This window comes from Dermacentor variabilis, chromosome 2 (assembly GCF_050947875.1).
Source record: "Dermacentor variabilis isolate Ectoservices chromosome 2, ASM5094787v1, whole genome shotgun sequence".
Lineage (NCBI taxonomy): Eukaryota > Metazoa > Arthropoda > Arachnida > Ixodida > Ixodidae > Dermacentor > Dermacentor variabilis.
This window is the reverse complement of record NC_134569.1, coordinates 102,995,158-103,016,463: the sequence shown is the minus strand read 5'-3', so window position 1 is coordinate 103,016,463 and position 21,306 is coordinate 102,995,158.

Sequence of the window (21,306 nt, the reverse complement as noted above, 5' to 3'; positions counted from 1 at the left end):
ACCTCCGGAGCAGCAGCGGTGTCCGGACCGGCTGCGGCCCCTGGACTGGCTGCGTCCCTGGAATGTTGGCGGCTCCTGGAGCATATGCGGTCTCCTGATGTGTTGTCGTAGTTGCGTTTTGGGCTTGGGCTTCCGTTTCGGCTTGCAATAGGGACTGATTTCGTTTGCTTGTCGTCGTCTCGTTGTTGTAAACGCATCAGGTTAAGCCGCCTCTCTTATGGCGCGTTCACACCAAGAAACATTCTGTTGCACGAGCAGCTGCGCGATCGTCGGCGACAAAATGGACCGCATTCGGACCGGATCTCTCGTCGCGCCTCGACGAAATGCTCGTTGCCGCCCGCTAGCGATCACGAGATGCGCGGAAACTCGCCAGGTCATTTCTCGCAGATTTGTTTCGAATTCGTCGTTGTAGTGCAATAGTAATTTGTATGTTTCTATACAAAAAAGAAAGAGCGACATACACTGCACACACAACAAACGCAGTCATTATATTACGTGCGCAAATACGGTAACGAGCTTCGATAAAAATTACGAATCGCATGCGAGTCTGTTTGGCTCCGTGCGCTTTAGCATTCCGAACACTCGCACTGTCGCTACAACGACGGCCTACTATAGCCAATAACACCGTGTTGCTCGAACTCACAGGTATACAGTGTGTGCATGACTGTATGCTGCCGGTCTCGCATATTTACTACTTAGGGCAAGACATGATTCGTGCTCACCGCATGAACGATGTATTTGCACCGTGTTTGTATACACACAAGAACGGATAAACCGCGTTCCTATTCTCAGACCAACGAATTTCGCAACGGGCCGAAAAGATCACGTTAATTTTCTCCAACGCAACAGCACAGGGAAACAGTTGCTACGTGCTCACGGTGAAAGCCCGATTCGGTTCGTACCAACACGGGAACACACACGTACGCTTGATCCACAGCTATTTTAATGTACATAACACCTATGTTCATAACACCTATGTACATAACACCTCAGCCTAGTTTCCCCGTGTATACTGCCTGAACTCGAATGGGAAGTTACCAACAATCCTTACGGGAGCGACCGCTTCCCCATACTGATAAGAACACATAAAGAAAACGAATATCTACCACAGGCTCCTAGGTGGAAGATCGATACAGCCGACTGGGAGAAGTTCCGAACTCTCACTAGTATCTCATGGAATGAGATGTCTTCTTTAGGAATTGATGCTGCTGTGCAGTATTTTACAGCCTTCATTATAGATGCTGCATCTCAATGCATATCAGAAGTAAATGGCTTGGCATGTAAACGGCGTGTCCCGTGGTGGAACGACGATTGTAGGATCGCTCGTAAGAAACAAAACAAAGCGGGGGGGTTGCTACGCGCCTCCCCCACTGCGGAGAATCTTATCAACTTTAAGAAAGTAAAATCCCAAGGCAGGCGAACCCGCCGACAGGCCAGAAGAGAGAGTTGGCAGAAGTTTTTATCGGGTATCAACTCGTATACAGGTTGGGCCAAAGTCTGGAACAGGGTTAATAGGATAAGAGGGCGACAAACATGCTGCCTCCCTTTGGTAAACACACAAGGCGATACACTCCAAGATCAGGCAGACTCACTTGGGGAGCATTTTGAGAGCGTGTCAAGTTCAAAATATTATTCGAAATCCTTCCTGAAATACAAACAAATAGAAGAACGTAAGCCACTCATAAGAAAATGTCAACAGAATGAACCGCACAACTGCCCTTTTAGTATTGCCGAGTTGAGAGCTGCCTTGAGCTCATGCAAGAGCTCTGCACCGAGATCTGACAGAATCGCGTTTGAAATGATCAAAAACCTACACAATGACACCCAAATTACACTACTCACAATTTTCAACACCATTTGGGCTGCAGAATACCTTCCCACTGGATGGAAAGAAGCCATTGTGGTTCCTGTTTTGAAACAAGGCAAAGATCCTTCCTCAGTGGCAAGTTACCGCCCGATCGCCCTCACAAGTTGCCTTTGTAAGGTATTTGAAAAAATGATTAATCGGCGACTGATCCATTTCCTTGAAATGAGCAAAGTGCTTGATCCTTATCAGTGCGGCTTCCGAGAAGGGCGCTCCACAACCGATCATCTCGTACGTGTTGAAGGAAATATTTGGGACGCCTTTATACATAAACAGTTCTTATTATCGATATTTCTCGATATGGAAAAGGCGTATGACACAATGTGGCGTTACGGAATCTTAAGAGACTTGTTAGAAATGGGCATCCATGGTAATATGCTTAACCTAATAGAAAGCTATCTGTTCAGTTGTACCTTCCGGGTAAAAGTTGGCAATGTACAGTCGACCAAAAAAGTTTGCGGACCACGGGGTCTCAGAAAATGCTAAATATACGAGCAGCCCTTAAATGTAGCCAGTAAAACCGTACATCACAATGTTGTTCGCATATACCAGTAAAGGCTGGAAATGGGAATACCAGGCTGCATTTGAAGGCTGCGGAGATATTCCGCTTTTTGTCAGGTCTCTTGGTCCGTAAACTTTTTTGGTCGACTGTACTTTCACGTCCTTTTGCGCAAGAGACGGGTGTACCCCAAGGAGGCGTGCTCAGCTGCAAGCTCGTTATCGTGAAGATGAACACGCTTCGTGCTTCCTTACCACCGGCCATCTTTTACTCTGTCTACGTGGACGACATTCAAATAGCTTTCAAATCTTATAACCTCGCAGTCTGCGAGAGACAGGTACAGCATGGCCTGAACAAAGTGTCAATGTGGGCAGACAAAAATGGAGTTAAGATCAATCCTAACAAAAGTTCTTGTGTTCTTTTTACAAGAAAGAGAGGCCTGATCCCAGATCCTTGCTTAGGACTATGTGGACAACAGATACTGTAAACAAAGAACACAAATTTCTAGGTGTTATACTTCACTATAGACTCACTTTTGTCCCCCACATTAAACATCTTAAAGAAAAATGTCTGTAAACAATGAACCTAATGAAACTTCTATCCCAGACTACGTAGGGTAGTGACAGGAAGTGCTTAATGAATCTCTATAAGAGCCTGATTCGTTCACGATTAGATTATGGTGCCGTGATCTATCATTCTGCCGCCCCGAGCGCGCTAAAGATGCTAGACCCTGTTCACCATCTAGGTATCCGCTTAGCCACGGGCGCTTTCAGGACAAGTCCCGTTGAAAGTTTATATGCAGAATCGAATGAGTGGTCACTTCATCTCCAGAGAACATACATCAGCCAAACATATTTTCTGAAAGTCCACTCTAATCCTCAACATCCGTGTTTTAATACCGTTAACGATATGACATATGCTACACTCTTTCGCCATCGTCCCTCCGTAAGACAGCCTTTCTCGCTGCGTGTGAGGGAGCTTAGTGAAGAAATGCATGTTCCACTCCTCGAGCTCCGCCTAATGCATCCAGCCAAGATGCTACCTCCTTGGGAGTGGCAACTGATACAATGCGATACATCTTTCACTCAAGTTACAAAGCACGCTCCAGAGATTGAAATCCAAATGCATTTCCGGGAACTCCAGCACAAACACTCCTGCACGGAGTTCTACACAGACGCATCGAAGTCACACGACGGGGTGTCCTATGCAGCCGTCGGTCCATCCTTCTCGGAAACCGATGTACTGCATTGGGAGACTAGTATCTTTACGGCTGAGGCCTACGCACTGTTGTCGGCTGTAAAGCATATAAAGAAATCAAAACTACAGAAATCAGTTACATATACGGACTCCCTAAGTGCTGTGAAGGCCTTAATGTCATTTTGTAAGCACAAAAATCCAGTAATCAATGAACTATATTCCGTCCTATGTAAAGCGTATATATGTAACCAGCATGTCATCATATGCTGGGTGCCGGGTCATAGGGGCATCGAAGGTAACGTTCTGGCGGACCAGATGGCCACATCAATTGCATCGTATTCTGTTAATCCTACCGCTGCAGTCCCGGTCACAAATCTGAGGCTCTTCTTGCGCAGGAAACTGCGAAACTACTGGCAACGCTTGTGGGACATGGAAACAAACAATAAGCTGCACGTAATAAAGCCACAATTAGGTTTCTGGCCTTCTGCAACAAAATCCCGCCGAACTGATGTCCTATTCTGTAGTCTAAGAATAGGACACACATTTGGCACGCACAATTTTTTACTCACTGGAAATGAGCCCCCCACCTGTGGGAGATGCGGGGAGAGGCTGACCGTCCTCCACATCCTCCTGGAGCGTCAGAAAGCCTAACCTGACAGAAAGAAACATTTTCCGTTAGCATACCGGCAGCACATTCCCCTTCATCCTGTAATGTTGCTCGGCCCTGAACCGCTCTTTGACACTAACGCAGTCCTAGACTTCCTGAAAAATGTTGTGTTACATCTAATTAGCCCCATACGTTCGTAGTGTCTCCTCTCTTCAGAAAACTACTACCGACCACTACACATGCCGAGGCGTTCCCCAAGGCGGTGTTCTAAGCCCTATCCTTTTCAACCTCGCGCTTCTTGGGCTGGCCGAATCCCTACCGGAAACAGTGAGTGTTTCAATCTACGCCGACGACATCTGCATCTGGACATCAGCGGTCACTCGCCTGCAGGTTCTCGCACGGCTACAGAAAGCAGCAACACAGGCATCTGACTACCTTCACACACAAGGCCTTACCATCTCAACAGAAAAATGTGCGTTAGTCGCTTTTACGCGAAAAGCGATGACTCCTTATCCAGTATGCACCAATGGTCAGCCTATCTCCTACAAGAGAAATCACCGGTTTTTGGGCGTCATTGTAGACCGGGACCTCACTTGGAGCCCTCATGTTGCCCACTTAAAGAAGAAGCTCACATCTATTGTTCACGTCTTCAAGTTCATCGCCGGCAAAACATGGGGATCGTCAGTGGGCTCCATACTACAGTTATATCGAACACTTTTTATCGGATTTCTACGATATAGTTCTCCCGTGCTTGCTAAAACATGCAAGTCAAATCTTCGAGAACTTCAGACCATGCAGGCGCAGGCACTACGTGTTTGCCTAGGCCTTCCGCGCAGCGCCTCAACAGCTGGAACCATTATAATGGCTCAAGACCATCCGATCACGGCTTACATTAGCACCGAAACGCTTAGAGCCCATGTTCGTCATGTTTCATGGATGCAGTCAAGCTTTCTTGCGTGCCTGCCAGAACGACGACCACAGGCGTCCTTCTCCAACAAAATCAGCATCCATCGTGCCTCCTTACCATCGGGTTTCACACCCTCAGCGCGTTCAACCTCAGCTTTGTGGTGTTTAAAACAACCTCAAGTGCGTCTTACGGTTCCAGGGATAAGAAAGAAGACCGACCTGCCTACCTTGGCCTTGAAGCAAGCAGCTCTGGATTGTTTGCACACTTTCTACTTTGATCGAGTCCACATATATACGGATGGCTCTTCTACTCAAACCAGCTCCACCAGCGCAGTGGTTATACCATCATGATCTCTAAGCATCCAATACAAGCTTTCTCACTTGACAACATCGACCGGTTCGGAGCTTGTTGCCCTCCGAGGTGCCGTTGATTATATTATTAACCAACCGGCTAATCGGTGGACTATATTCTGCGATTCGAAGGCGGCCTTACAATGTCTTCTGTCATCTCTTCGTCGCGGGTCATGTGAACAACTCGTGTCGGAGATACGAGAAATGCACCATCACATGATCGCGAAAGGACACGACGTCGTGTTTCAGTGGCTGCTGTTTGGATCGGACTGCTGGTACGATCTGTTGGGAACTCGGCGCTGACGCCCGTGGTTGTACCTGGGTCGCAAGCCCCAAGGGTAGCGTTGGCCTGGCGGCCTGGGGTACAACTGCAAGCATCCGAAGGTCCCGGCAAAGCATGAGTCGACAGGTAACAACGAAACAACTTGTTTATTTTAACATCGCAAAGAGTTGGCGGTCAGGTTTGACCGAAGTAGAGAGACGGGAGAGCACTTCACTCAACGGAAGAAATCGGAGCCCTCCCCTGGCGTCCGGGGGCAGCTGTTTTTATACTCTCGCAGTTGAGGGCAAGAAGGAACCCCTCAAAAGACGAGCACGTGAATGTACAATGGGCTAATGGTGACGCACACTGTCGTAGCGATGCCGTAGCACCATGTCGTGGCGCTGCGCACGATCTCGTAGCACCTGGTCGTGGCGCTGCGCAGCACACTGTCGTGGCGCTGCGCAGCATACTGTCGTGGCGCTGCGCAGCACACTGTCGTGGCGCTGCGCACGATCTCGTAGCACCTGGTCGTGGCGCTGCGCAGCACACTGTCGTGGCGCTGCGCAGCACACTGTCGTGGCGCTGCCGGTCGGACACAATGACTGTAACGAGAAGATGGTCCCTGCTTTGGCATCGCCTGTTTCGGGCACAATGACTGGAACGAGATCCCTGCTTTGGCATCGCCTGTTTCGGGCCCAATAACTGGAAGGAGATCCCTGCTTTGGCCTCGCCTGTTTCGGGCACAATGACTGGAACGAAATCCCTAGGCGGTCGCATCGCCGCAGACGCGCCTGGAAACACCTGGCGATGAGTGTTGCGGTGACGACGATCGGGCCAAAATGTCCGCCGCCCCGCCGCCGTCGCGCCGGCAAAACCACGTGTCGCAGGCGAAACGCAACAGACCGCCCCGCCGGGGAAAGGAGATCCCGATGGACAGGGGACTGCATCCGCTGTCCGGAGGGATGTCGCTCGATGATGCTCATAACCGAAGTCGGGCGTCCCTTGACGTTTCTTGAGCGCAGCGCACAGAGAAGGCCTCGTTCTCTCGTTCAGGTTCGCACGGGACACTGCAAAGTGACTTCGGGAGAGTTCACATTTTTGTTCTCGTTCCCGGCAAGCGTTAGAACTACGCTGAAAACTCAACCGCTCAGTCAGCAAGCACGGCACAACCCTCACTAAGCCCTGCCAGGCTCTTTCCCCTTTTTATACCACTGCCTAGTTCCTTACAGTAGTCTAGCATCACTCAGAACGCGTCCACAAATTGAAAAATTGCACTAGAAAGCATATCATCACTTTGAAACACTAAACAAAAGCAATATGTTAAAAAAAATCCTGCCTCAGGAAGAAAAACATCAGTAACAAACAATTTTGAGGCTGATTCCTACGTTAGGGGCTTCGACTTAAGCCATCGGCGTTACCGTTGAGACTCCCCTTTTTGTAACGCACCTCAAAGGAATATTGTTGTAAAGCGAGGCTCCAGCGCAGGAGGCGGCCATTTTTGGGAGAGATGGTCTGCAGCCATTGGAGAGGGCAGTGATCTGTCTCAATGATAAACCTCGAGCCGGCTAGATAGCATGACAATTTCTGAACGGCCCACACGAGACATGCACACTCTTTCTCGGTGGCGCTATACGCCTGCTCACGACTGGTCAGCTTACGACTAGCATACAGGACGGGGTGTTCTACTTCTCCATTTTCCCGTTGGCACAGTACAACGCCCATGCCTCGCTCACTAGCATCGCACTGAACAATGAACCCTTTTGTATAGTCTGGCGATCGTAGCACAGGCTGGCTTGTTAGGGCACTCTTTAGGGCGCTAAAAGCTCTTTCCTTTGTCTCGTCCCAGACGACTGTTTGAGGCTCTGTCTTTCTTAGAGCATCCGTCAGGGGAGCCGCGATATCAGAGTACCTAGGGATGTACCTCTGATAGTAGCCGGCGACACCTAAGAACGACCGAATATCGGTCTTTGTGCGCGGTTGCGGAAAGTCTCGCACAGCGGCCACTTTTATTTCAGAGGGGCGGCGACGACCCTGACCAATCACGTGACCGAGGTAGACAACCTCGGCCTGTGCTAACTGGCACTTAGGAGCCTTTACTGTCAAGCCTGCTTCGCGCAGGCGGGTTAGCACTGCCCGCAAGTGTGTCATATGCTCAGACCAGGATGCGGAGAATATCGCTACGTCGTCTAGATACGGTAAAGCGAATTCTTGCTGTCCCCGCAACACTTTATCCATGAGACTTGAAAAACAGTATGGCGCGTTCTTCAAACCAAAACTCAACACTTTAGGACGGAATGTTCCCATTGGTGAAATGAACGCCGCATACCTACTAGCCTCTTCTGTAAGTGGAACCTGCCAATAACCCCTGACAAGATCTAGGGTGGAAATAAACTGAGCGCTACTAACTTTCTCAAGGCGCTCCTCGATGTTAGGGATCGGATAAATTTGATCCTTAGTGATGGAATTAAGCCTGCGGTAGTCGACGCAAGGACGAGGTTCCTTGCCCGGTACCTCAACTAAAATCAAAGGGGAGGTATAATCACTCTCACCTGCCTCAATAACACCGAGCTGTAGCATTTTCTTTACCTCAGCCTCCATAATATCGCTCTGGCGGGGTGACACCCGATACGCCTTGGATCGTACTGGCTCTGTGGAGGTAAGTTCTATATCATGAGTAAGTACAGAAGTCCTACCAGGCCTCTCAGAGAACAGACCTTGAAACTCTTGTAATAGCTGGTGTAGTTCGGTTTTCTGCTCAGGCGACAGCGGTGCTTTACTGATAAGGTCACTAATGACTTGACCGGTGTCTTCCCTGTTCGTCACTGAGCCTAGTCCCGGAAGCTCGACCGGAAGCTCTTCAGGAACGTTTACCATCATGCACACCACTGCTTCCCTTTGTCTATAAGGTTTGAGCAGATTACAGTGGTAAACTTGCTGTGCTTTCCGCTTTCCTGGCAGACTTACCACGTAGTTAACGTCCGACAGTTTCTGAACAATTCGTGCTGGGCCCTCCCACTGCACGTCTAGTTTGTTGTTTAGCGATGTGCGCAATATCATGACCTCATCGCCAACCTCAAAACGACGGGCCCTGGCTGTCCGATCATAATAAACCTTGGCCCTCTGCTGGGCCTTTGTCATTGCTTCACCTGACAACTCCTGTGCCCTTCTTAAGCGTTCGAGGAGCTTAAGCACGTACTCCACCACGACTGGGTCGTCGCCCCTACCTTCCCATGATTCTCGAAGCATGCGAAGCGGAGATCGAAGCGAGCGACCGTACACCAGTTCAGCTGGCGAAAACCCCGTAGCCGCATGCGGCGCGGTCCTTAAAGCAAACATCACCCCAGGCAGACACAGCTCCCAGTCAGTTTGATGTTCAAAACACAAGGCTCTCAACACGCGCTTCATGACGGAGTGGAGCTTCTCAACGGAATTCGACTGTGGGTGGTACACTGAGCTGTGTAGCAGCTTTACCCCACACCTTTCGAGAAAAGTTGTCGTCAAAGCGCTAGTAAACACTGTGCCCTGATCTGATTGAATTTCTGCAGGAAAACCAACTCGCGCAAATATGGACAGTAGTGCATTAACTATCTCAACTGAGCTGAGTTCTTTAAGCGGCACTGCTTCAGGGAACTTTGTCGCTGGGCAGATCACAGTCAAAATGTGTCTGTACCCCGTGGCTGTTACCGGCAGAGGTCCCACTGTATCAATAACGAGCCGTCTAAAAGGCTCCGTAATGATAGGTACCAATTTCAACGGCGCCCTCGATTTGTCCCCTGGTTTGCCCACCCGCTGACAAGTGTCACATGTCCTCACGAAATGGTCTGCGTCCCGAAAACACCCTGGCCAATAGTACTCTTGCAAGAGACGGTCCTTAGTTTTCTTAACTCCTAGGTGTCCGGACCACGAACCCCCATGTGACAAGCGCAACAGATCCTGACGATAGCATTGAGGCACGACCAGCTGATCGAACTCCACTCCTCGGCGGTCTAGATACTTCCGGTACAGGACTCCACCTCTTTCCACAAAACGCGCAGTTTTCCTGGCGATACCTTCTTTGACATTGCAGCGCACGTTTTCCAGGCTGCCATCCTTTTTTTGCTCGGCTATCAAAGCCGTCCGGCTGACTTTTAGCAACCTATCAAGTCCGTCTGACGTAGGCGCGATGAGCAAATCAGTAGATAGCTCTTCTAACTTTCCCGCATCGGGCGTTTCCTCTCCAGTATCTGGCGCCTTTAACGTTACAGACTCAAGTTTATTCAGTTCGGGCGTGCTCGGAATATCAGCTTGCTGCGCCTCTGACCCTTTTTCGTTGTTTGATAACGTCGGCCCCGCAACTACCGCCTTTGCAGCGAGCTCCCGAACCTTCGATCTGGTTAAGGCCTGAACACTAGCTTCACCAAACAAAAGCCCCTTCTCGCGCAGGAGGTGATCGGACCTGTTTGAAAATAGGTACGGGTACTGGGGTGGCAGCATAGATGACACTGCCGCCTCTGTCTCAAGCGCTCCGAAAGGTCCTTCAATAAGCACCTTTGCTACCGGCAGACACACGCTATGAGCTTCCACGGCTTGCTTGATCCACGCGCACTCGCCCGTGAACATATGGGGTTCTACGTAAGACGGGTGAACTACATCCATCGTAGCTGCGGAATCGCGAAGCACTCGGCACTCTTTCCCGTTTACGAGGAGGTCTCGCATGTAAGGCTCAAGAAGCTTCATGTTCTCGTCAGTGCTGCCTATTGAAAAAAACACAACTTTTGGTGTTGTTTCCGGACACTGCGCCGAAAAGTGACCCGGCTTCTGGCACGTATAACAAACGCCCGCTCGCCTCATCTCGAACCGCTTTCTGCGTTCGGCTTCGGCTGCCGTCTCTTTACGTTTGGTCGGATTGCTTTCACTCGCATCCTCACTACGCGTGTCCCCCTTAAATCTCATGGGCGTGAACCTTGGTCTCTCAGACTTGGAGCCAAATTCACCCTTTTGACCGTCCTTAGCTCCGCGAGCTCGACGCGTCACAAACTCCTCGGCTAGCTCAGCGGCTCTAGCCACCGTACTCACGTCTGGCCTATCCAAGACCCAGTATCGCACGTTCTCCGGTAACCGACTATAAAACTGTTCTAGCCCGAAACACTGCAGAACTTTATCGTGGTCACCAAACGCTTTCTCTTCTTTGAGCCACTCCTGCATGTTCGACATAAGCCTATACGCAAACTCTGTATATGACTCACTTTTGCCTTTCTCATTTTCCCGAAACTTCCGACGGAACGCTTCCGCAGACAGCCGGTACTTTTTTAGCAGACTCGATTTTACTTTGTCGAAATCCTCTGCTTCCTCTCTATCCAAGCGAGCGACTACGTCGGCCGCCTCGCCGGGTAACAAAGTGAGCAAGCGCTGTGGCCACGTTTCCCGAGAGAACCCCTGCTTCTCGCACGTTCGCTCAAAGCTAACCAGGAACAAACCAATGTCCTCTCCAAGCTTAAACGGCCGCATCAGGTCAGTCATTTTGAACAATACTCGTTCTCCTGCACCGTGTGCCTGACTTCCATTACGAGCGCGTTCCATCTCTACCTCGAGACGCTTCATTTCCAAAGCGTGTTGACGCTCTTCTTTCTCTTTCTGTTCTTTAAGTTCGCGCTCCTGTTTTTTTGACCTCTCGTCAATAGTCTCAAGGCATTCCGACAGCTCGTCATCCTCAGCCTCTAACTCAAGAATAGCCTTTAGCAGTTCAGGTTTTCTGAGTTTGTCTGAGACATCCAGACCCAACTCTCTTGGAAGCTCCAACAATTTCGGTTTGCGCAACGACTTCAAATCCATGGCTGCTCTGAATGCTGCTTTCTCTACTGCCTATTATTGTCTTGCCGCAACTAACCCGGCAGCAACGACAACCACAATTACCAGCTCTGTTTCTAACACTAACAAAAGCCTGGCAAAGCTCAGAAGAAGAAAGTCCCGCACTCACCAAACCTCGCAGGCAGGAATTCCGCGCAGTCGTTCCGCTGCAGGCAACCAGTCGTCACACAGGGCTCGTTGCACTGCTCCCGGAATCGTCGTTGAGCTGCTCAGCATACTGTCAACTGCATCTCTTTGCTGCTGGCCTCCGTTGTCGCGATCTCGCCGCTGGCAGACCGTTGTTTGAAGTCGTAGGCGATCTCACCGCTGGCAACCAGATGTTTGAAGTCGGAGGTGATCTCACCGCTGCCAACCAGATGTTTGGATCGGACTGCTGGTACGATCTGTTGGGAACTCGGCGCTGACGCCCGTGGTTGTACCTGGGTCGCAAGCCCCAAGGGTAGCGTTGGCCTGGCGGCCTGGGGTACAACTGCAAGCATCCGAAGGTCCCGGCAAAGCATGAGTCGACAGGTAACAACGAAACAACTTGTTTATTTTAACATCGCAAAGAGTTGGCGGTCAGGTTTGACCGAAGTAGAGAGACGGGAGAGCACTTCACTCAACGGAAGAAATCGGAGCCCTCCCCTGGCGTCCGGGGGCAGCTGTTTTTATACTCTCGCAGTTGAGGGCAAGAAGGAACCCCTCAAAAGACGAGCACGTGAATGTACAATGGGCTAATGGTGACGCACACTGTCGTAGCGATGCCGTAGCACCATGTCGTGGCGCTGCGCACGATCTCGTAGCACCTGGTCGTGGCGCTGCGCAGCACACTGTCGTGGCGCTGCGCAGCATACTGTCGTGGCGCTGCGCAGCACACTGTCGTGGCGCTGCGCACGATCTCGTAGCACCTGGTCGTGGCGCTGCGCAGCACACTGTCGTGGCGCTGCGCAGCATACTGTCGTGGCGCTGCGCAGCACACTGTCGTGGCGCTGCCGGTCGGACACAATGACTGTAACGAGAAGATGGTCCCTGCTTTGGCATCGCCTGTTTCGGGCACAATGACTGGAACGAGATCCCTGCTTTGGCATCGCCTGTTTCGGGCCCAATAACTGGAAGGAGATCCCTGCTTTGGCCTCGCCTGTTTCGGGCACAATGACTGGAACGAAATCCCTAGGCGGTCGCATCGCCGCAGACGCGCCTGGAAACACCTGGCGATGAGTGTTGCGGTGACGACGATCGGGCCAAAATGTCCGCCGCCCCGCCGCCGTCGCGCCGGCAAAACCACGTGTCGCAGGCGAAACGCAACACTGCCTGGTCATTTCGGTATCTCCGGCAACGACCTCGCTGACGAAGCTGCTAGAAAAACACACGAAGGAGCAACCCTTGTTTCAATACTTTTATCGCGGACCGACGCAGCCGAACACTTAGGCAAGCTAGCGCACTCTTTGATATTGGAGAAGTGGCACACACCTGAATTCACTCAACGTCGCTTGCATTCCCTCGATCCCTCTATGCAACTGCGGCTGTTATCAGGTCTTCCGCGAAATGAAGAAACAGTGCTGTGCCGCTTACGTTTGGGCGTCGCATTCACCAATGCTTATGCATTTCTGATTGGAATGGCTGATAGCGCCGAGTGCAATGCCTGCGGTGTCGAGGAAACCATAGAACACCTACTGTGCTACTGCCCATCTTTTGAAAATGAAAGGCAGGACCTCTGCACAGCTCTCAATCAGCTAGATGGAAAACCGTTCACCTTGAACAAGGTCTTGGGACCATGGCCTCGCATATCGCAGCTACAAAAGGCCACAAAAGCGCTGCTGCGATATTTCAAAGCGACCGGATTGAGTCAGCGTCTGTGATCCGGACGGAGTGACCGACTGATATCTCCAGTGGACTTTCTCTTCTTTTAATCTTTCCGTCCCCCTTTCCCTTTCCCCAGTGTAGGGTAGCCAACTGGGCTCAGTCCTGGTTAACCTCCCTACCTTTCATTTATCATTTTCTCTCTCTCTCTCTTCAGAGGATGCCGCTCTGATAGCTGTTTCGTATACCACATGCCTCTCGGCCCTTGCGTTTCAAGGGCTCTGGCGAGGCAGTAGTGCTCTTAGACAATTTTAGCATCTTGTATATATTATATAATGCATCATTCTTTCTTAATGCATTTTAGTGATCATAGTACACGTCATTAATCATTGCCATAATTTTATTACGTGTAGTTTTTATGCAATTTACACCAACTCCTTTAGGCCCCTTTACAGCCACGTCACATTAAATTCACAGAACCCATCAGACCACGACATATTCATTACCACTAACATGGCCTCTTTGGCCATACCTGGCCCTTGCGCCATTAAGCCTCAAACATCATCATCATCACCTATGTGCTACACCGTACACTTGTCCTGGAGGCTTCCCTTCACACGAAGAATTGTACAAATGCTCGAAACATCAGCAAATATACTTGCAAACAACGACGTGACAGGCCATATTTGCGCTATACTTGCAATATAGCTAACCGCGAGACCGTATGTTTACCACCGATAGCAGCTTCCTCCTTCCTCTAGCCCCTCCGATCTCTCGTAATCCCACTTTCTCATAGGCTTGCGACAAAGGTTGCTTTTTTTTCCGACTACGATAATAGGTTTACCCGCCGTGGTTGCTCAGTGGCTATGGTTTTGGGCTGCTGAGCATGAGGCCGCGGGATCGAATCCCGGCCACGGCGGCCGCATTTCAATGGGGGCGAAAACATCCGTGTGCTTACATTTAGGTGCACGTTAAAGAACCCCAGCTGGTCGAAATTTCCGGAGGCCTCGACTATGGCGTGCCTCATAATCAGAAAGTGGTTTTGGCACGTAAAACCCCATAATTTTGGATAATAGGTTTCAAACCGATTGGCGCGACGATCACTTTTTTCTGTCGCGCGACGCAGAAGTTGCAGTCGCCGATGTTGGCGCCGACCGGAAATGTTCCGGTGTGAACGGTTCATTACCGCTTCGACGGCTACCTGTTGGTCATAAGCCGGGTCATCGGCCTTGCGGTTCTTGCCGCAATTGACCATTTGCAAAAAATGTTGCTGCGTATACGCGAGCAACGGTATTTCTTACCACGTAACCTAGACTACAAGGCTATAGCAGAATGCGCTATTATTCCCATTAAACATATCCCCCTTTACGATCAGCAAACCCTGCACACGCCTCTATTCTGCGAGAGCATTTAGGTGTGGAATAACTATGATGGCCTTGCATTTGTACAGTAATTTTACAGCGTAAGCTGTTATGGACTCATTCCAATAGCCGTTTCGGTTGGCGATGTTGTCCGCTGCGCCGCCGCCGCCGCCGCCGCCGTTGTCCGTCGCAGCTATCACCAGGAATAATAAAAAAAAAACAGATCCCGACGGGTTCGAACCCGGGCACTTTGTGCGGGAGTCAGCTAGTCTACCACGGTGCCGCGTCAGTTGTTTTTTTTTTTTTTTTACTACATGGAAAACGAAACTGAAAAAAAGAGTTGCAGTTGCGCCCGAAAGCCGAAGCATCGATTGCGATAGCAAATGACTACACAGCTACACGAAGTAAGGATAGTAGTGTTATCGGCCGTATAAACTTGGAAAGATTCGCTTACTAACGCAATTAACAAGCATGGTGTCAGCGCGCACAAGGAAACATCAACACATAACACTCAATGAGCGCGGACACTCTCTGTCAAAACGCTGGTGTGAGCAATCACGGCAGCAGCAGCGAGAGAAGTGACCTTTGTACGGTCCGTCGCTTCAACACAAGAAATGCAAGAGCGGAGAGAACACAGTCCGCACAAAGGTACGAGCCGTCCACTGATCGAGCTACGGCGCGCGCGTGCGTGCATAGTACGCAATTGTTGATAGAGTCAAAGCTGCCCCCCCTCCCGCCTCCCTCCCGCGCTGCCTCCACGCTTTCCTCCATATATGGCGCGCGATTGAGTCGGGATCGTCGGTTCCCCTTGTGCACGGTCGCGAAATGCGCAGTTGCTGCCGGAGCACAACACCCCCCCCCCCCATTCCCCTTCCTCCACGGCCTTTCGCGCGACGGAAGACAGCGCGTTTGCTCTCCGCCTTCTCCTTTCGCGCTTGCCAGATTGAAACGTGATTCTCAGCTCCCCTCGCGTGCTTTCGCCCGCACGTGCGGCGCGCGGCGACGGTGTTATCGCCCTTGGACTTTATACGGAACCTCACGGCGACGCCGACGGCGACTACAGAAATGAGCCTTGAGTGTCCATATAATTGCTGTCGCAATAGAGAAGTCACAGGCATGCGCGGCAAACCCAGTAGAGTCACAGCGTAAGCTAGAGGAGCGGCTCCATAGGAGCTCAATTTTCGGCAGCCCGCACTATAGCGGCGAAGACTCTTTGCGTCGTTTTCACAAGCGCTATCTTAACTGTCCACCCGGCGTCGACAGCAAGCTACGGCTTGCACTTCTCTCTGCACAGCAAGCCCGACGTTGCCTGGTTGTAACGTAGCTCTGCGATTCGCTTCTTCAACAGCGGTTTAATTGTGCCTTGCGAGGAGGCGCCATAAGATGGACCGAAGAGCAAACACATGTATCGAGACTACGCGGCGCACATGTCACATCCCTTGATCCATGGCACGATACGATGCCACGATGCTGTTGATGATTCATTGATATCCACTTTTATACAGGCCGGTGGCAAACAGTCACCTAGCCTGCTTGAGTTGACCAGGTCCACTACATGCAACATGCAACTGCTATACATGCATGTGCGACATGTCGGCGCACACGGTGGAATACAACGCAACTTTAATGCAAAGTCTGCACGTATCGACGCTATGTGGTGCGCATGTCGTATCGCGTGACAAGTGGCACGATTTGATGTTGATGCTGCTGCTGCTGATGATAATAATTTATTGGCACTCCCTTTGAAACGGAGCGGTGACAAAGAGTGAGCTAGCCTGCTTGATCTAATCAGGTTATACACGTTTTTGTATACATTTTTGTGTATACATTTTTGTATACATCTCCTTAATCTTCCTGAAGACAATCCAACCATTTCTTGGCCAATGGTTAGGAGCCTGGCGATAGCTGCGATGGACAGCGGCGGCGCTGGTGGCGGACAACATGGCCAACCGAAATGGTTATTAGAATGAGCCCATAACAGCTTGCGCTGTAACATACTACAGAGCGAACATCGCTACACACTCAAAACAGGGGCAATCGCATGTGCACGTAAGACCAACAAGTGCATCCTGTCAGGCTGAGGTTCTTGCGCAGCGCACACACTTTTCACGTAAGCTGCACTTTCACGGTAGAAGGATCTTGTAGATCGCGGACTTTCGGCATGGCGATCACACAGTCTAGACCTCCAGAGACTGTATAAACCCAGTAATGTGAACATGTCATATAGGGTGGGCCGCCTGTATCTTTAAACGGTAGAAATATAATTGAGTACGGCGATATTGAGAGATGTTGAGTCAATGTCTTTTCTAAGCGTCCATTGGCGAATGTCCCTCCAAAATGAAGCATCTCTACAGTCTGTGAAACAGTGATCTATGGTTTCGGCACGTAGACAGAGTCGACAGATCGTGAACCACGGCACAAAGCAGCCTCTCGAGTTTAACCGACTGTTAACAGGAAGAGTTTTCAAATGCCATTTAAAGAAAAAAATATTTTAACTCCAGAATGTATACACATTTTACGGACCTGCCTAAGTACACCCTGATCAGGCCGACTTAAATCAGGTGCACGATACAAAGGATCTGGGAAAATCGAGTCAACTAGTGCAGCAGAAATTGCTTTCCAACTCGCAGTGAAAATGTACTCGAGGCTGAATCTTTCAAGAAATGAGTCGACGACCTCTTTTCTGTTCTTCCGAGAGCTGCCTTTTTTTTTTTCGTGTGTGTGTGCTCTTTTGCGCACTGGTTTTCTTTTTAACATTGGTTGAAATTTTTTTTGTAGCTTTGTTTCATGATACGTGAAGGTTAAAGCTATTCCGAGTGCCTCATGATCGAGCACAACATTCTTGCGTTAGTTAGGTCACGAATCCTTGTACGATGCAGCGATAAACGAAGGCAACCGTTTATCTTTCAAAGGTTGCTTGGAGGCGCTTGAGTAACGGCGCGCTAGCGCGCATCTATTTCATATTTCGCGTATTTCGCTGGCTTTTGTTTTTTTCATGGAAAAAACAACCAGGCTCACTTCAGCACGAAATAAATGCTTGATTCGGAGGTAATTTAAGGTGCCCTACAACTTCGTCATTGACGTGTTTGCGATTCAAGCACTAATTAAAAAAGTTTACTAATAAAAAGCAAATAAAGAACTAATACTTCGTGATGAAAGAGAAGTACTGGCTCTAAGCACACGACTACCGCTGCTATGCAGGCACTACGATTTCTCTAGAACTCTTGGGTTTCTTCAAAATCTTGGTGCAAGTGAAGTGGGACACGCGGTATATAAGTAATATATATATATATATATATATATATATATATATATATATATATATATATACAACAACATACAACATACAAATAAAGCACAACAAAATATATAAACCAACTCGTAGTTTCATTCATTCGTGCCAAAGACGTCATCGTAGTGGAATCACATCCCCGCTTCCATCGCCAGCAACCCTGATCAATCTCCATTCAAGACGTACATCTGCAGTAATGTACAGCAACTGTGCGATTCCTCTCTGTAAAGCCGCAATGGCGTTGAGAGTATTTCAAATAAATAAAGTAACTATATCAACAGCATGAGAATCAACACGTCGCTCTTGCTTCCACCATCTATTTATCTGGCCCGGCATCACGCCTATACCTGTACACAGACGCCAGCACCACAAAGGTGGGAGCGGCGATCGCGGTCGTACATAAGCACGTACACTCTCTCTAGCACAGACAGCTGCACAGACAGCTGCACAGCTGAACCGCTGGTAATATAAAGCCAGTGCTATCACCTCCGTGTCACCTTACCCACCACAGGATACACTGATCATTGTCGATTTTGTGGACGGTTGTAGGAAACTTGTGCATGGTGGGCCTCACTACCTTTCCCTAATCGATCTCTGTCCACACGCACCCACACTATACGGCATGCTGTACCTGCACAACCACGTCAACATTGTGTGGACTGCAGACCACGTGCGACTGATGGTAACGAAAGAGCGAGCCATGTCATTCGAGACTAATCTTTGCACACATTACCGAGCACCCAGCATTGCCGGGCCTAACCACATGACGCGCGTGCCGGAAGTCGCAAACTTAGGACACTACAGGGAAGCATAACCTACCAACCGGTATACCTCGCTGTTATTTACCCATTGCGTAATGCGCACACTATAAGGCAATGTTATACCTCTACTGAGCCTTGGCAAATACGTTACCCATACCGTGCCGCGTTCACCAAATTCGCAAGCTCGTCAGTGACAATACTCCGCAGCGAATTCCCTGTGAAGGACATTCTTGTTGACTCAGCACGTGCTATGAACCTCTCCTTGAAAAAGCACTGACCCATCAATCAACTAGGTTCATCGCGACTTCTGACAGCAGTAACACGTGGGCGGCTCTGGCGCATGCGTTACTATGTGTCAGGATCATGTGGCCTGCAATAAAGAAGTCTGACCGGCGTTTGCGGCTATATCGCTTCTGCCATTTTTCAGCTTTCTTGGACAATTGCAGCGTAGCGAACTCCCGATCACGCGTGAAAGTGGCGTCGAGGACGACTTCTGCAGGTGATTCGGCATGCTCGTGTCAAGGTGGTCGTTAATGCCCGTTCCTCGTTCTATAGCAGCGATTGCGCGCGCATAAAATGTGGCAGATAATTCGTTCGCAGACCTCGACAAACTGGGCACGTGTGCTTTCTTCGGTAATGCGGTATGTTTACCGGCGAAAGCTGGTTGGTGCATGGTATGCTAACGGCCTATAGTGGCGGAGCAGGAAGCCAGTGACGCAATCTGAAATCGGCGCACAGCTGCGGATGACAGCGTTGAGCCAACAGCAGAACTGGTGGAGGCATCTTGCGGCACAGAATCAAAGAACATAAAAAAAAAAGAACGCCGTATTGAGTTGATATGTATGAGTACAGCGCTTGTGCATATGGCGGTCGCGCTTTACTGAGTGGCCGCCTTGCACGAGAGAAGGAGTTAGGCAAGCCAGAACAGATGTAAATGCGAAAGGCGTACGCGAAGCTGCCTCGAAGTCCCTAACGTCATAAATATTGATAACACGACGTCATAAATTTTGGCAGTCTACTCATGGGAAGTCAAGCGTTTATCGACATTGACATAGAGTTTTGAAAGTTTACCAGTCTAGGCTGATAAAATGCTGATTTTTGGTGCAGCAAGGTCCGTTTAAAAGAAAGCCCGCATATAACTCGTTCGCTTGGGCGACTGTGTTCCAGTTATTTGATTGCGCCAATTCGCAGACAGCTCCATAATCTCCACGAAGGTTTCTGTACATTTGCTTTAGCAAAGGTTCGGGCGACAGGAGAGCAATTCAACAAGCTATAGTCAACCGCGACGTCTCTGGATGGCGCCAGCAGGGCAGCTTCTTCGCTAGCACGCTTGCCCCGTGTTTTGCGCTCTTTCGGCACGCAGCTGCTGATGAGCCAGGAGCCTTCGTCAGTGCGCGCGCTTCTAAGCAGCGCACAGCTGCGACCGAGAGGGGCGAAATAGGTTAATCGTCGTATAGATTGTGGTGCAGATAAACTCGCTCCAGCAACTGCGTTGAATACTCCGAACGTACAGAAGCGATGCATCCGCATGTCACACATTCTGGCTCGCTCTAAAGACATCCAGCTTTTTTTGTTTCGTTTTGAGCTTTTTTCGGTGCAGTGAACACTGCTCTCGCTGTCGTATTTCTTCGTTACTTTCTGAACGCTGTGCTGCGCGTAGTATATGCAAGCAATTTTTAAATTATAGAGCTATAAAAAGCTGATGCTGTTGCTCCTGTTCTTTAGCCGCAGCTTTAGTGCTAACAATTTCGTATTGCTAACAAAGGAGAAAAAAAATTGCTTTGCACCTGATAAGAAAACTGGCAGGAAAGCCAAAGAACTCTCATGACTTCCGCAGGGTTGGGAGGTGTAAATACAGTAAATACAAAAATTTACGATACAACATGACACAAAATTACGCACCATAAGCATAAAGGCAGGCTATATTTTTTCGCCTTCAATGCTTCCCATTCATCGCATGCACGATTACAAATATTGAAAGCTTCCTTTTCTGTTTATAAATTCTGTTTACAAAGCTGGTTATTGGTCTGATTTTCTATTTTCGTGCACTTTAATAATAATAATAATAATAATAATAATAATAATAATAATAATAATAATAATAATAATAATAATAATAATAATAATAATAATAATAATAATAATTGGCCTAGTCGCACAAGTCCTCGGGGGCATAGACAGGCCTGTTTCTTTGTTTTGCTTTTTGGATGTGTGTCAATTATTATTATTATTATTATTATTATTATTATTATTATTATTATTATTATTATTATTATTATTATTATTATTATTATTATTATTATTATTATTATTATTATTGTAATAATAATAATAACGGCAATAAGTATACATCTACAGCAGACGTTCGAATCTAGGATGCAGAAAAGACATAAATGCAAGATGACATGCAGGCAGTAAGGCGTACAGAGGCTGTTATTTATCACCGTCTGTAAGAAGATCAGGCAACAGAGTCGCATTATGTCTGTGCTTAGCAAATTATGACCGTGGTCGAAGTTTAATGATGATGTGTGGTGTTTTATGGCGCAAGGGCTATCGAAGCTTACTGCACTCGGGAAAACC